The following is a 14,147-nucleotide window of genomic DNA, read 5'->3' on the forward strand; positions in this document are numbered from 1 at the left end:
CAATGTCCTGACGGTGTTTTTAAAATGTAAGATATTTTCCCTAATATTAAAACTAATGAATGCAGCAATTAATATTGCCTATTGTTTTAATAGGCCTACACTCAAAGTGTATGACGGATAATGTACTCGTGCAAATGCATTCGTCAAGATAATTGCACTTGCCATGGAGTTATTGCATTTAGCTCTTGAGCCTATGGGCTCTCGAGCTAAATGCAATAACTCCACGGCGCGTGCGATTATCTTGACGAATGCATTGCACTCAGTTCATTATCCTTATCTTATTTAATTTTCGCTTTTGTGCTCGGGGCCCCTAAACCCTAAATTACCTCACAATGACATTACGCATATTTTGCGCTGAAAATCAAATCAGGTCAAGAACTTCTGGCTGTGCTACTCTCCGCCAAGTTTCATCACTGTAACTCACGTACAGATCTTCAGATAATCTGTGCACAAGGTTATTTTGCTTGATATGCATAAATTATGCAAATTAGGTACTTAATTACCATATTTTGCGACAAAAACCTGCTAATATTTGGAGACCACCAATTGCCAACCCTCCACCAAATTGCATCACTATAGGCCGTACCAGTTCCGAGACATTACACTCGCAGCTCGGATGGACGGAATGACGGACGGACAACCAGGAAACATAATACCTCCGGTGGAGGCATAAAAAGTAGTAACTTATTTCATAATATAAGATCGTACATTATGGCTTTAAAAGAAAAATTAAAGCAATTCTTGACTTGTGCATCTTCCTTTTCAGCCTGAAAAACAATGTGTTTTGGGCCAAAATAGGGTAAAATTGCAAAAATATTCTCACCCACCCCACCCCTAAATTTAATGCTACCGCAGCCACTGCTTGGGGGTTGGTGACTTTTCACAAGGGGAAACCAGGTGGAAACTGTCCCTCTTCCTCCCCTCCCCGGCTACGCCACTTGTCCTACCTTCCACATGCCAGGGTGCGCAAATCTGAATTCAATTCAAGAAACCGTTTATTTCACAACTTCCAAAAATAGGCCTACATGACAATGTCAAAATTAAAGGCCCATTTGTGATCCAAGCGCAGCTGCACTGGGATCACAAATGGGCCTTTAATTTTGATTTTTAATTTGATCTTTTATTTGATTTTAAATTTGATTTTTGATTTGATGTTATTTGATTTTTAATTTTATCTTTAATTTTTAATTTTTACACCTGCAGGTGTAAAGTCATTCAAATTGTCATTCGGTACAATGTATTTTTGATTGAAATGAAAAATTTGGCAAAAAAAACCCAAAGAAAACAGCAGTAGGGCCTACCGATGAAGTTGAAGCCCCATTCAAATACATGTAGTTGATTTATATACTGTCAGTATAAATTACAGATTCATGTAAATGCCTTTAATATTTTGTCTTAAATATGTGGCTATTGGCTGAACCACTAGCAGGCTATGTTAAGGAGGTACTACACCCCTGCCCAAATTTGTGCCTATTTTTGCATTTTTCTTTAAAATTATAGCGCATTGGGGACAATTGAGATATGTATATTATATGCATGGGCAAGGACTACAACTACTGCACTGTAACTTTAATTTCAGCACAGACAACAGTTGTGGGGTTACAGTCAAAAATGAGGGAAAGCCTATATTTGATTAATAAATCAATAACTGCTTGCTTTGATTTGCTAAATTTTCAGTACAGTAGGTGTAGTTCTTGCCCCTATAATATACATATCTTACTTGTCACCAATGTGCTTTAATTTTTGAGAAAAAAATGCAAAAATAGGCATAAATTTGGCCAAGGTTGAAGTACCCCCTTAACACATCTATGACAATGACAAACATACCAAAATCTGAATTTTGATCATTTTTACAATCGTCCGGATGACAAATCTCTGAATGGGCCTTTAATAGCAAGTGTAAACGGGATGCCCCCAGACGAATAACATGGTTTCCCTTGATTGTATATCAAATTATCGGGTGTTTCGCGGTTCATCCCATGGCTCATCCTCATCTCAAAGCAAGTCGGCGTTGCGCTCGCATACCACTTACACTATTTTTGGAATTTGTGGAGAGTGATGTACGCGTACAAGCATGTCTGAGCAGGAAGCGGGATCCTCTTTGTGGTAACCTCACAATCCGGCGCGGTACGGTGATTGGTTGAAGACAGTCAACTGATGAAAACTTGAGACACTCCAGGGACACTCGATTCAGAAGCCCGGGTTCAGAAGCCGTCAGACGAGACTGAACTAGCGAGCCGGAAAGACGGAAGACCGTGAGAAGGTTAATATTTTTGATTTCTTACACATCATGTACATTGAAATGTCATGGAAGAGAAGGGGTGCGATGGCAAGAAAGATGGGATTCATTTTGATTGCGATTATTACACCTTGTTTCATTTTTATGCCGAGATATGGGAGGAAGCTTCATATTTTGTCCTCCTCATTTTGCGTGGCTATTTTACCATTGAAAGTTTGCGTATTGGACATGTTGGAAGGGTGATCAAGTTCGATGACAGAACGAACGACGGAGATGGGCACTTTCGCTATAAACGGTACATACAAATAGGATTTATACTTCATTTCGCGGAGCAGACATCACATCAGGACATCAACAAGCAAGGGACGACGAATCGGGCGTTGATATGGACATTCTGTAAGCTTAGGGGAAGATATTTGATTCTGTAAGTTGTTATAAATACTTTCTGCTTGAATTGAAGGGGGTGCTGATCTAAAGGGGCTGTCATTTCCTTCGAAAGGGGGTGGGTCATGTATATAGGCCTACTGGGGGGTCATAGAATTTTGAGACCAAAAATAGGGGGGTTATAATTTTTCAACACCCAAAATAGGGGGGGTTATAGAATTATTAAGGGACTGTGCAATAATTATGAGCCCCCGGGGGTAAAATTTCCGATCGGCTCGCCAAAAATCGCTTGCCCCCCCCTCTCGGCCCGTCAAAAAATCTTTGCCCCCCCCCCCTCGGCCCGCCAAAAATCGCTTGCCCCCCCCTCGGCCCGCCAAAATATCTTTGCCCCCTCCCCATTACACATGCCAAATTTTTGGGATCCCAATTTGCGAACTTTAAATGGTCTATATATATGTTGCGAGCGCAGCGAGCAGGAAAATTTGCATATTAAAGCGTTTCCGTACTGTTTTCCTAAGCCTTTTTAGAGCATTTTATTTAAAAGGCGCCAAATGAATGTGTGCCAAAAATCACTTGCCCCCCTCTCGGATGGCCAAAAATTGCTTGCCCCCCTTTGACTTGCCAAAATTTCTTGCCCCCCCATTTTACCCTCCCCAGGGCTCCTAATTATTGCACAGCCCCTAAGGACTGGTGACTCAAATTTTTTACGCACCATCTTTAATTATATCATGCAAAATTTTTGTGCGCTCCGAGTGCCTTCTTTCTGCTTACGATTAACGCACTCCGCACACTTTCTTCACTCAAAACTTCAAGTTTTGGCGCGCTCCACGCCTTAGTGTCAGCATCAAATAAGTCGAAGGGGGGGGGTCATACAAATTTTCGATCCAAGATGGGGGGTCGCAAAAAATTTAGCCCGCGATGGGGGTCATAAAAAATTGACTCCGGTCACCGACATATCCATGACCCCCGCCGAAGAAAAATGACATCCCCCTAAATGCCTTGTAAATGATTGTGGTTTAATTTAGGCTGAATTTGTCAAGTTTGGAATTTGTTTTAGGACATACAATCCGGACAAAAAATTAATCAAATGGGAGCCTAATTGGGGAGTGTTCATAAATACTCGGAAGGGGGGGTGGAAAATATAGCGGTCAACAACTGGGGGGGGTGGAAAATATAGCGGTCAACAAAATTGGGTCCTGAAAAGGGGGGGTCAAAAAGCTTAGGCTCTGTAAGTTGTGTTTTCTGCTTGAAGAGGGCACCAGGAGGCAGTGGCGGCGGAAGCAATCAAATTTAGGGGGTTGGAGGACGAGCCTGTTTTGTTCTAGTTTAACTGGGTCTTTATTTTGGCGTGCGAAAAAAAATTATTTTAGCCCCAAAAACGAGGTGAGTTTGCGCGCAAAATTGTGCAATTTTACCCTATTTGGGCCCAAAACAGTGTTTTGAAAAGGCAAATGTACAGAACAATTATTGCTTTATATTTCCGTCTTATGATTTTTAGGGGGCGTAACCCATTGCAAAATTTAGGGGGTCATGCCCGGGGTCGTGCCCCCTCGCTTCCGCCGCCTATGGCAGGGGGTAGCTCAATGTAAGGCAAACAAAATATTGTTTAAAAGGCAAACAAAATATTGTTTGCCTCCAGTGGGATTTTTGGGTTGGGTCGGTCGGTCGCAAAAATATTTTTTTATGACTCACTACTGTACATATAGGCATTGGTCATGTGGAAAGATAAATCAATACTTAACTTCAAGATACACCTTAGAAGCCGGGCTTAGAAGCCCCTTAGAAGTAGACTCAATGAGAACATAAACCCTAGAATGGGGTTTATGAGCATGATGATTTATAGACTGCATAGGCCTACTTGCAGGCATAAGACGCAAAGATTATTGGAAACATTGATTCAGGAATGGAATGTTATGATGAGTTTACATTAATGATTTCTTTTTAAGAAAATGTTGTTGGCCAAATTTAGCTTTGAAATGAAATTTAGAAACAGAAAAAGTAATAAAAAAACATTAAAATTATAAACTAAAAACTAGTTTAAAAGGCCAACTTTTAGCCAATTTTGGGTCGGTCGGTGGAGGGCAAGCAAACCAAAAAAATTTGGCATAATAAGAAAAATTTGGCTAAACGCCTAACAAATATAAATATTTGGACATTTGATGTATGGTGCGCCAAATGCGACAAAACAGCTTTGTTCAGTTGTTGGATTGCTCACTCACAGTGAATGAACACTGTCAGGGTTTTGTATAGTACTAGTACGCCTAATCTGACTAGGGTTTGACGTTGTTTTGGTTTCCATAGTTTTGTTTTTGAGAGTTTTGCTTCTCAAGACTACACATTTCACAACTTTACTTTACATTTCACAAGTTTACTGGACCTCTGCCAGTATTGCGCACAGGGGTCAAACAGGGGTCAAAATTAAAAACTGCTCAAATGCTTTTGAAAGGTTCACCGTTTCGTCATATCGATCCAGTAGGCCCTATACTTTTGCATATCTGTGACATTCCCTTCTGGAGTTATGAGCAGAAAGGTCAAAGGTCACCATTTGACCTCCATAGGGGTCAAAACCTGACAAATACTCCCGATTGTTATGGAAATAGTCTCAAATTGTTCGTCTTCCTATAAGCAATTTAAAAAAGAATAGGATAGCATTGGTTTAAGCGAGAATTTACCCGTTTACCCGATCGTGTTGTGCGCGATTGCGCCATCGGTAAAAGGAGAGAACGGAAAAACGAAGAAAGAAAACGGAGATAGTTAAATCTGGTCACATCGTGTTGGGAACTACGGTATTCAAAGAAAAGTCAGATCGGCGCTCGAGATTCCGTCGAGCTTAAAATATTATAAATCAACTTTATAATCTCACGCCACGCAACTCTGAGAAGATGACAGCCTTCTCACACCCATAGTTACGAATCCTCAAGGAAATCTATAGATTTCCATTAGGATATTCGCAATGTGGAAAGTATGTTTTTCTTTGTTTGTTTAACCGGGCGGATACACACTTTGGTCCTGATGGGACCACGCTAAAGCAAAAAGGCTAAAAAATATAAGCATGCTGGCCTAGATGAAGAGAAAAGAGAGAAACAGGATTGCGGAAAAGAAAGGCCACTCCCAACAAATCAATTGTACAATTTTGCTCTTAGCCCTTTTGGGTCGAGAAATTAAGATATTGGGAAGTCTTATTCCATGCCGGTACAAAGGCTGTGTAGGTGTGATGGTGTGATGTGGTTTCAAAACAAAATGCTTAATACATCATGTTGTATATCATATCAAGATGTATTAATGTTGGGGACTGCACCAGGGATATGATTGCACTTAGGAGTTGCAAGTTGGCGAAGTAAAAGAGAAACAAGTTAGACCTGGTTAGACCGGGAGCCTACGATTGAGTTGCTAAAATGTGGGAGTTAACGTGTACGTATTTCTTGCATTGTGACAGAACAAAATAAGTTTTGGTGGATTCAATGGCGAATAGGCCTATAAAAACGGAGAGTTCAGTTCAAGAAGACACTGTGACTAGAGGTGTTTTTTTTAAGCCGGTCGAACATAAACGCGGGTAGAAATTAGGCCTACATGGAAAAAACAGGAGAGTAAACGGAGAGATAACAAAGAAAGAAAGATGGAGAATACCCGGGGGAGAATAATAGAAGGGAGAAAACGGAGAAAGGACATAAAATGGACAAAAACTCGCTCTGGTCACGTCGGACATAAGACCACCCCTTCTAAAGAATTTAAAGACTGCCGCTTAGCATGTTAGTGTTTGTAAGCCTGGCTGCAGCACCTGAATGTTCTGCCACACCAACTTGTTCAGTCGCAAAAGCTGCTTACTTAATAATAAAGCCTGCCTTTGCTCATTACTTTTATTCCTAAAGTATTGGTGGCGCTAGTGCAAATATCCGCTCGACCCAGATATATCACAATCCCGCTGCTGATCAGTCACACTGCAGTGCAGGGCAAACAAGAAAAGAGACGGGAAAATACGTCGGTAGAATTATACTTTAGTAATGTATAACGTCGATTAAGAGCTATAAAGTAATATATAGGACTACCGGGAGGACTACAATTTCGTATCAATTTAAATTATTTTTGAATCCCACTGAAGTAGGCAAAAGCCATTAAATTAGTTTATATACAATGATACTAGCTTTAATAATTGCCCCTGCGTTCTAAGCTGTTAAACGGCATGTAAATTTACCACTTCAGCCTTGAAATAAACAACCGAATTGACCCAAAACTACACACAGTTCAACATAGTAAATCAACATGGGTTTTGACATATCCCTTAATGAGATTTTACTGGTATAAGGTAATAAATCTTATTTAGACTGGACCGGAGTGGAAACAATGATTTCGCCAATAAACAGAAGTGTTTATGGAAATGATAGGTTGGTTGAAAATCGAGCCGCGTAGCGACTTTATCACTAACATAATTCAACAGATTTTGGAATCGTGCACAATACAATCATGGCAGCATACTGGATGCAAGTTTGTATATACATGTACATGTATATACAGACCACACGAATACATGCTTCCTGCGTGCAGCTGCCTAATGAATAATTAATCAGTATTTAAGCACCGCCTCTTCACCTTGTTAAGGTCACCTTACAGGAAAACAAAGAAGGTATTGCTTCAAATAAATTTCTTAATATTTAAGTAAAACGTTATGAAATTGGTAACAAATTAATCCAAGTTAAAATGAATTATTGTGATATACAAAATTACAATACAATTTATTGAATATAACGTTGTAGTTCATTTTGTGGTTGAATTTCAATATGAGTCGCGTTAATTAAGCTTGTATGACACCACATATTAAATAAATCATTTTAGAAAGGAGTATTAAATTTGAACTTCCCTAAGCATACTTACCTGGCGCAGGGGTAGCTTTGATCAAGAAGGCAGCTCCCCCAGGGCGAGGCCTTTCCATTGCACTTCGGTTGGGCTGACCCCTGCGATTCCCCCAAACGTGGGGAACTCGGGCGTATAATTTCTGGTAGTGGGGGACTGCGTACGCGCTATCCCCTATATCAAAATAATAAAGATAGAATTAGGAAGTTCTTTTAAATATTATATATTACGAGAAATATGCATCAAGTTTTTCCTTTGCCCCTACAATGTTTTTACCTTTATTTTATTTGAAACGTGAGAATGAAAACAGGGAAGTGTGTATTACACTTTTCTGATGAAACAAATACATGCATATACATTGTTTTACTGACAACTGTATCGTTCGTATAGGACACAGTTCGCTGCTGACCTAACTTGTTCCCTCCTTGTCTACACGGTCTACGGTCTTGTCTGGACATATTATCCAGTTTTGATGTACGATTTCAGTCAAATATAACAAAGCCAAAGAAAAACATTGCCATTTGGATGACATAACCTTACGATTTGGCCATAAATAACAACAATATCTAGGTGCCTTTTGGCAGAAAGAAAAAATAATGATACAAAGAGGCTTAGCTAATGCTAAGGGAGTAAATACAAGTGCAAGTGTTAAGTGTGGGTCTAAGTTAAGAGGTGGATGCACGACCTCTATATTGGTCGCTGTGTTGTATGGGTATAGATTCAAGTTTATGTTGTTTCTAATGTTGTTTTGTCTTTTCTTATTACAGGTACTTTTGCTGGGGTGCCGGAGTGGTGGCTGCTAGTGCTGGAAGAAGACAGGGCGGGACTAACGACATTGAGGAGGAGGCAGAAAGAAGACGTGTTGAAATGAAAAGGGGGACATGACTTTAATGAGGGCGGGAGATATGCATAAGATCAGGGAACTGAGAAGTGTGAATGTGGTGTGGTGGTGGCGTTGCGGGAAGAGAGGGAGAAGTTGAAGAAGGAGATGGAGGCGATGAGAACGGCGATAAATGACTTAAGGGCACGGATAGATAAGGGAAGAGTGGGCAAATAGCTGCGAATGATGGGTAGATGGCGAAGAAAGAAAGGGGAAAGTTTAGGAGAGGCGGTTGCAGTCGTTTAGGGGACAGTTTAAGGAAGAGGAAGAGAGTGTGTTTGGACGGGGTACGAAGGAAGGTGGAGAAGGAGTTGGAATCTCGATGGTAGGAGAAAGGAAGAGATAAATAGGAAATGGAAGGGTGAGCTAAGGGATCCGGGAAACAGCAGTTAAGTTTTGGTCCAGACCGTAGAAATGCCATCGTATTGAGGATGGGGAGGTTATACCAGGACCGGGGGTGTACATGCCGTTTTTAGAAGTGTATGTGAGGGTTCGTGATAAGTAAGTCTGTTGATGTCTCCCAAGAGGAGGTTAGAAGAAAGATAGAAAAGAGACCCCAAAAATGCTGTTGTCGCAATGGGCATACCTCGCCTGCCCCCAGAAATACCTCAGACCACACAAGGCTCCACCATCGACAGTGACATTGACTAGTATACACCACCTACGACGCAGACATCAGACTCATAGGAAGGATCTGGGGTTAAGATATGGGGACGGGGGATTGTGAAAGGGAAGTGAGGAGGTGCACGGAGACGTTGGGGGAGGCGGAGATATCATTGAAAACGAAATTAGAGAGTTGGCAAGGAGGAAGGAGAATGAGGAGGAAGAGATTACAAAGAAGGCACTGGAAGTATTGGCAGAATTGGATTCGACCGGGTCAGGCAAGCGTGGAGAGAGAAAGAAGCACGGGGACGGGTGGAGGAAAGCGAACGAATTAGAACTCAGGCAGAACAGGAGGGAAAGACCGGGCAAAGGGGAGGAAAGATGAAATGTTGAAGAAAGAGATAGAGAAGGAAACGTTGCAGGAACAACAGGAGAAGATGGCAAACGGCAAGCGAAATTATAGGAGACCATGAAAGTGAGGAGCATGGCAAATTATTAAACGGGTACTCAGGTGGTGGTGATAGGAGGGCTACTGATACCCCCCCGTTATGATTTGCACAAACGTGAAAGGATGAAAAGAGAAGAGAGAGAAAAAGAGGGGAGAATGAAGAGGGCGAAAGAAGAAGACACCGTTACCCTCCCTGACCATGGCTAGGTGAAGGTGGAATCTCCCCCTCCCTCCTTCGGACATTTTGCACTCCTGTGGAATGCTTACCAACGCGGTATTAAAGTTTTTGTGTTTTATGTTTTTTGGTGATAGGCCTATGTCAACTTCTGATGCCAAAATTTGTGAAGTGATATTTGCAACGACTTAAGCATTTATAGCTGTAGAGCTCTGTGGAGGATTTAATGTATACTATTATCATGTCAAAAAAATGAATTCAAATTGTTCCGTTGTCCTACGAACAATGAATTTGACCGATTCCAATTAGGTGTAAGCTTGTACATGCGTCTTCACTCAATAAAAGCAAGTACTTTACTTGCTTCTTTGAATGAAGACGCAGCTTATTTTGCTTGGAGTTTGTTAAGTTCAATCTGTTACTTGGAAATTGTCCTTTAACTGTAGTCATGTAGTTTTTGCTGTTTAATTTAATAATTTTGTTGTTTGTCACTGAAGAGTGAAGAGCAGTAAGTTATCTGCCCATAAACAGTACAGAAATATTTTTTTTAAGAGAAGAAGTCTATTGAGTCTACTTTTGGAAAGCATTTGGGGAAATTTTATACAATAGTCATAGTAGAGAGGGAAAAGGTAATTTGGTGTCAGCTTTGCCAAAATCCGTTCAGAACTATTTTACCTAGGCGATCATTGAGTGCTGGAAATGATAAGTGGGTCATGGTGTGAGAGGGAATACCTCGAACAGGGGGAGTTCAAACAGTTTGACCCTCTGAAGCCCTCTGGGTCATGTAAGTTTGTACCAAAAGGAATCGTGTTAAAAAGATTTTTGGCCTGTTTCAGACCAAAATTAACTCTATATTGGCCAATTGTATAATAAAAAGTAGAGCGGGACAACTCAACTTTTCCCCCTTTGTTGCGGAGCAAATCAAAGGTTCGATGACGGTGTATAATAAACTAAGGGGGGGGGGTCAACATAACAAGTTTATACTGTTACACAATGGTTTATCTTTTCTTATTATAGGTACTTAATGTGGTCAACAAAAGCGACACCATATACGAGGAAGATGGAAGTGGGTGCCGGAGGGTGGCTTATGGGAGAAAACAGAGGGTAAGAGATGAGCCATTGGGAAGTGAGAAGGTGTTGGAGGAGACAGAAAGAAGTGTTGAAAGGAAAAACAGAGGGACAAGCCTTATATGAGGAAGGAAATGCATAAGATCAGTGAACCGAGTAGTGTGGGCGTTGCGGGAAGAGTGGCAAGTTGAAGGAGGAGATGGAGGCAATGTGGACAGCGATGAATGTATTAAAGGCGCAGATATGGAAGGAGCGGGAAGAGCGGACAACTGGTGGAAAGATGGCGAAGAAAGAAAGGAGACAGTTTGGAAGGAGAAGAGGCGGTTGCAGTCATTAGGGGAGAGTTGAGGGAGAGATTGTGGTTAGACGGTGTACGAAGGAAGGAGTTAAGCATGTTAAGTGGAATGTCGATGGTATGAGAGAAATGAAGAGATAAGGAGGGGGAAGTAAAAGGGATCCGGGAAGCAGCAGTTAATGAAACGACATAATTTGTAATGAGGGTGGGGGTTACACCAGGATCGGGGTGTACGTGCCATTTATGGAAGTGTATAGTCTATACGAGGGCCACGACAAGTTATTCTGTTGATGCCTGGGATGTTTTGTTGTGGTTGTTTATTTGTGATTGGTGGTGTTGTTGAGTTCGGATGAATCTTAAGTTCCTTTTTTATATCGTGGGCTGAGAGCCACAAAGTCGTAACTCAAGAAATGCCATTTAGAGAAAAACAAGTTTTAATATTTTTGCGAACTAAACCTATTTATAACTCGCAATGTAAGTGTCTGATTTAACTCTGATTAGAATTGTGCTATATCTGCAATATGAGGTTTAATTTGGTTAAAGCTTTATCTGTGGGTGCTAGTAATTATTTTGGTACCAAAATCTCAAAATGGCCAAAAAGTGAGATAAGGCTTTTGGTTCTAAACCCTCGATATATATTGTTATTAGATTATTAGAAAAAACGGACGGAGATAGACCGCAGCTAACCGCAAGAACTGAGTGACAGGGACCATGCTACCGTTGCCGCAAATATGGGCATAAGGCCTTCGCCTGCCCCCAGAAATTCCTTATGCCACACAGGCGTCCACCATCGACAGTGACATTGACTAACATCACCCTACGACACAGGCATCAGACTCATGTGAAGGGAGTGGTATTAAGATACAGGGGACTGTGAAAGGGAAGTGAGGAGGTGTAAGAAGTTGGGGGAGGCGGAGATAGGATTGGAGACGAAGATGAGAGAGTTGGTAAAGAGGCAGGATGAGAGAAGGAATGAGGACATAGAAGGAGGAGGAAGAGATTACAAAGACGACATTGGAAATAGACGCCGCATTGAAATAATTGGAAAAAGACCGGGTCAAGGACTCATCATGCTCATGGAGAGAGAATGAGAGGGGAAAGGCAAACGAATTAGAGCGGAGGCAGAACAGGAAGGAAGAAAGATGAAATGTTGAGGAAAGAGATAGATGAAGGAAAAGTGAAATGACAGGAGACAATGGAAGTGAGGAGAATGACAAACTAAACTAACAGTAGGGGCGGGTGGTGGTGACCCCTTATTATTTGCAGAAAGATGAAAGGGAGGAAGTTCTCCCACCCTCCTTCAGACGTCTTGTTCTGTAGAATACTGTCCAATCAGACCAGATGCAGGCAGTCAAACCTAAGAAATCCACCAAGAGTACAGAAGAACAGACAAAGAGCAAAAGGATGGTTGTCCTGCCATATGTCAAAGGCGTCAGTGAAAGAGTGTCGAGAGTAATGAAATCCTACAACATCTCCACTGCTATGCGGCCACACAGCACCCTTAGGAAACAGCTGGTGCACCCGAAGGATAAACGTGATCCGCTTAATACAACTCAAGCCATATACAACATTCCTTGCTTGAACTGCGATCTCTCATACGTGGGAGAGACGGGAAGGAAATTTGGTACTGGACTGGATGAGCACCGCGTGGAAGCAGAAAAAGAACTTGGAACTAGAAACCACAGTTGTGTTTGAGAAAACACGAATATCTATGCCCGTGACCACACCTAACCCCCCTTCCGCTATTCACAAACGAAAACGTGGTGAGCACCATGTGAAAGCCCTTGTTTTAAGCTTTCATTTGATTTACATGTAATGCTCATAACACCAGACTGGCTCACACTCTCTCTAATACCCTACCAAGCCTTTAATTAGCTAATTTGCATATAACTCAAAACAGAAGCATCCAATGAAAAAATAAATCACCTATGGGTTGTTGCTCATGAAATTTGCCACATTTTGGTACCAATGACGATACACTTCGGACAATATTTGAGCATTTTTATGCTAATTAGCTAATTTGCATATAACTCAAAACAGAAGCGTCCAATGAAAAAATAAATCGCCTATAGGTTGTTGCTCATGAAATTTGCCACATCTTTGGTACCAATCACGATACACTTTGGACAAGATTTGAGTTTTTTTATGCTACTTAGCTAAATTTTACACATATTGCTCCCTGTAGCTCTTGACCTTTGACCTCTGGGGTCGAGGCTACCACAGGAGTATCTAAGGGTCATAGGTCATCATTGTACTAAGTATGAATCCTGTGGGTGCTGTAATTCTTGAGCTAGAGCTGTTTGAAATTTTACACATATTGCCCCCTGTAGCCCATGACTTTTGACCTCTGGGGTCGAGGGTACCATAGGAAATTTCTAGGGGTCATGGGCCATCATTGTACCAAGTATGGGCCCCGAGGCTACTTTGGTTCTTGAGCTAGAGGAGTGCAAAGGAAGCGTGAGAAGAAGAAGGAGGAGAAGGAGAAGTCGAAGACTAAACACAACAAATACAATATCTATGCCCCGTTGCACGGGCATAGATAAGCATAGATAAAAACAGTCACCAGAGCAAGCAGGAAAGAATCGCTTACAACTATCCATAAATCGGCCATCACAGATCATGTTGCAGAGAGGAACCATGTCATCGATTGGGGGGAGGCAGAGGTCATACGCACGGAGCAAGACAGATATAAACGTTGGGTCAAGGAGGCTATAGAGATCAGGAAGAGAAGGGGCGCCACCATGAACAGAGATGAAGGTCAATATCAGCTTTCTCACATTTTTGATGAACTGCTACATCCTGTGAAAAATCCATCAAAACATCCAACAGGAAAAAAATCAACTGGCAACACAGTCAACAAGTCAATCACCAAGAAATCAATAGGTGATTGGATGACCAGTTCACAGTAGCAGTCTTCATTCAGTGTTGATAAAGATAACAGAGTGGTTATCGAAACGTACACAGTAAGTGCAATTTATTGGATCAGAAATAAGAACCTTTTGATTGATCGATTTCAATATTGTCTGTACTTTTCTATTAGATATATTGTACTTTTCTTTATCTATTGGGAGCATGGTGGCCGAGCGAAACGGGTTCCGACTCATAATCGGAAGGTTGCGGGTTCGAGTCCCGGCGACGCCATCCATCGTGTTGTGGCCTTCAGTAAGGCACTTTATCTTGATTACTCCTTTCCACCCAGATGTATAAATG

At 41.5% G+C, this 14,147-nt stretch overlaps 1 non-coding gene across 1 annotated transcript; it reads left to right on the forward strand.

Annotated features, from left to right (window-relative positions):
• The first annotated feature begins 7,484 nt into the window (after positions 1-7,484).
• Positions 7,485-7,648, forward strand: LOC140161482 (U1 spliceosomal RNA). Its single transcript, XR_011860167.1, has one exon. It is a non-coding gene; the product is annotated as a U1 spliceosomal RNA (small nuclear RNA).
• The last annotated feature ends 6,499 nt before the right edge of the window (positions 7,649-14,147 follow it).

The sequence above is a fragment of the Amphiura filiformis genome, chromosome 9 (assembly GCF_039555335.1).
Source record: "Amphiura filiformis chromosome 9, Afil_fr2py, whole genome shotgun sequence".
Lineage (NCBI taxonomy): Eukaryota > Metazoa > Echinodermata > Ophiuroidea > Amphilepidida > Amphiuridae > Amphiura > Amphiura filiformis.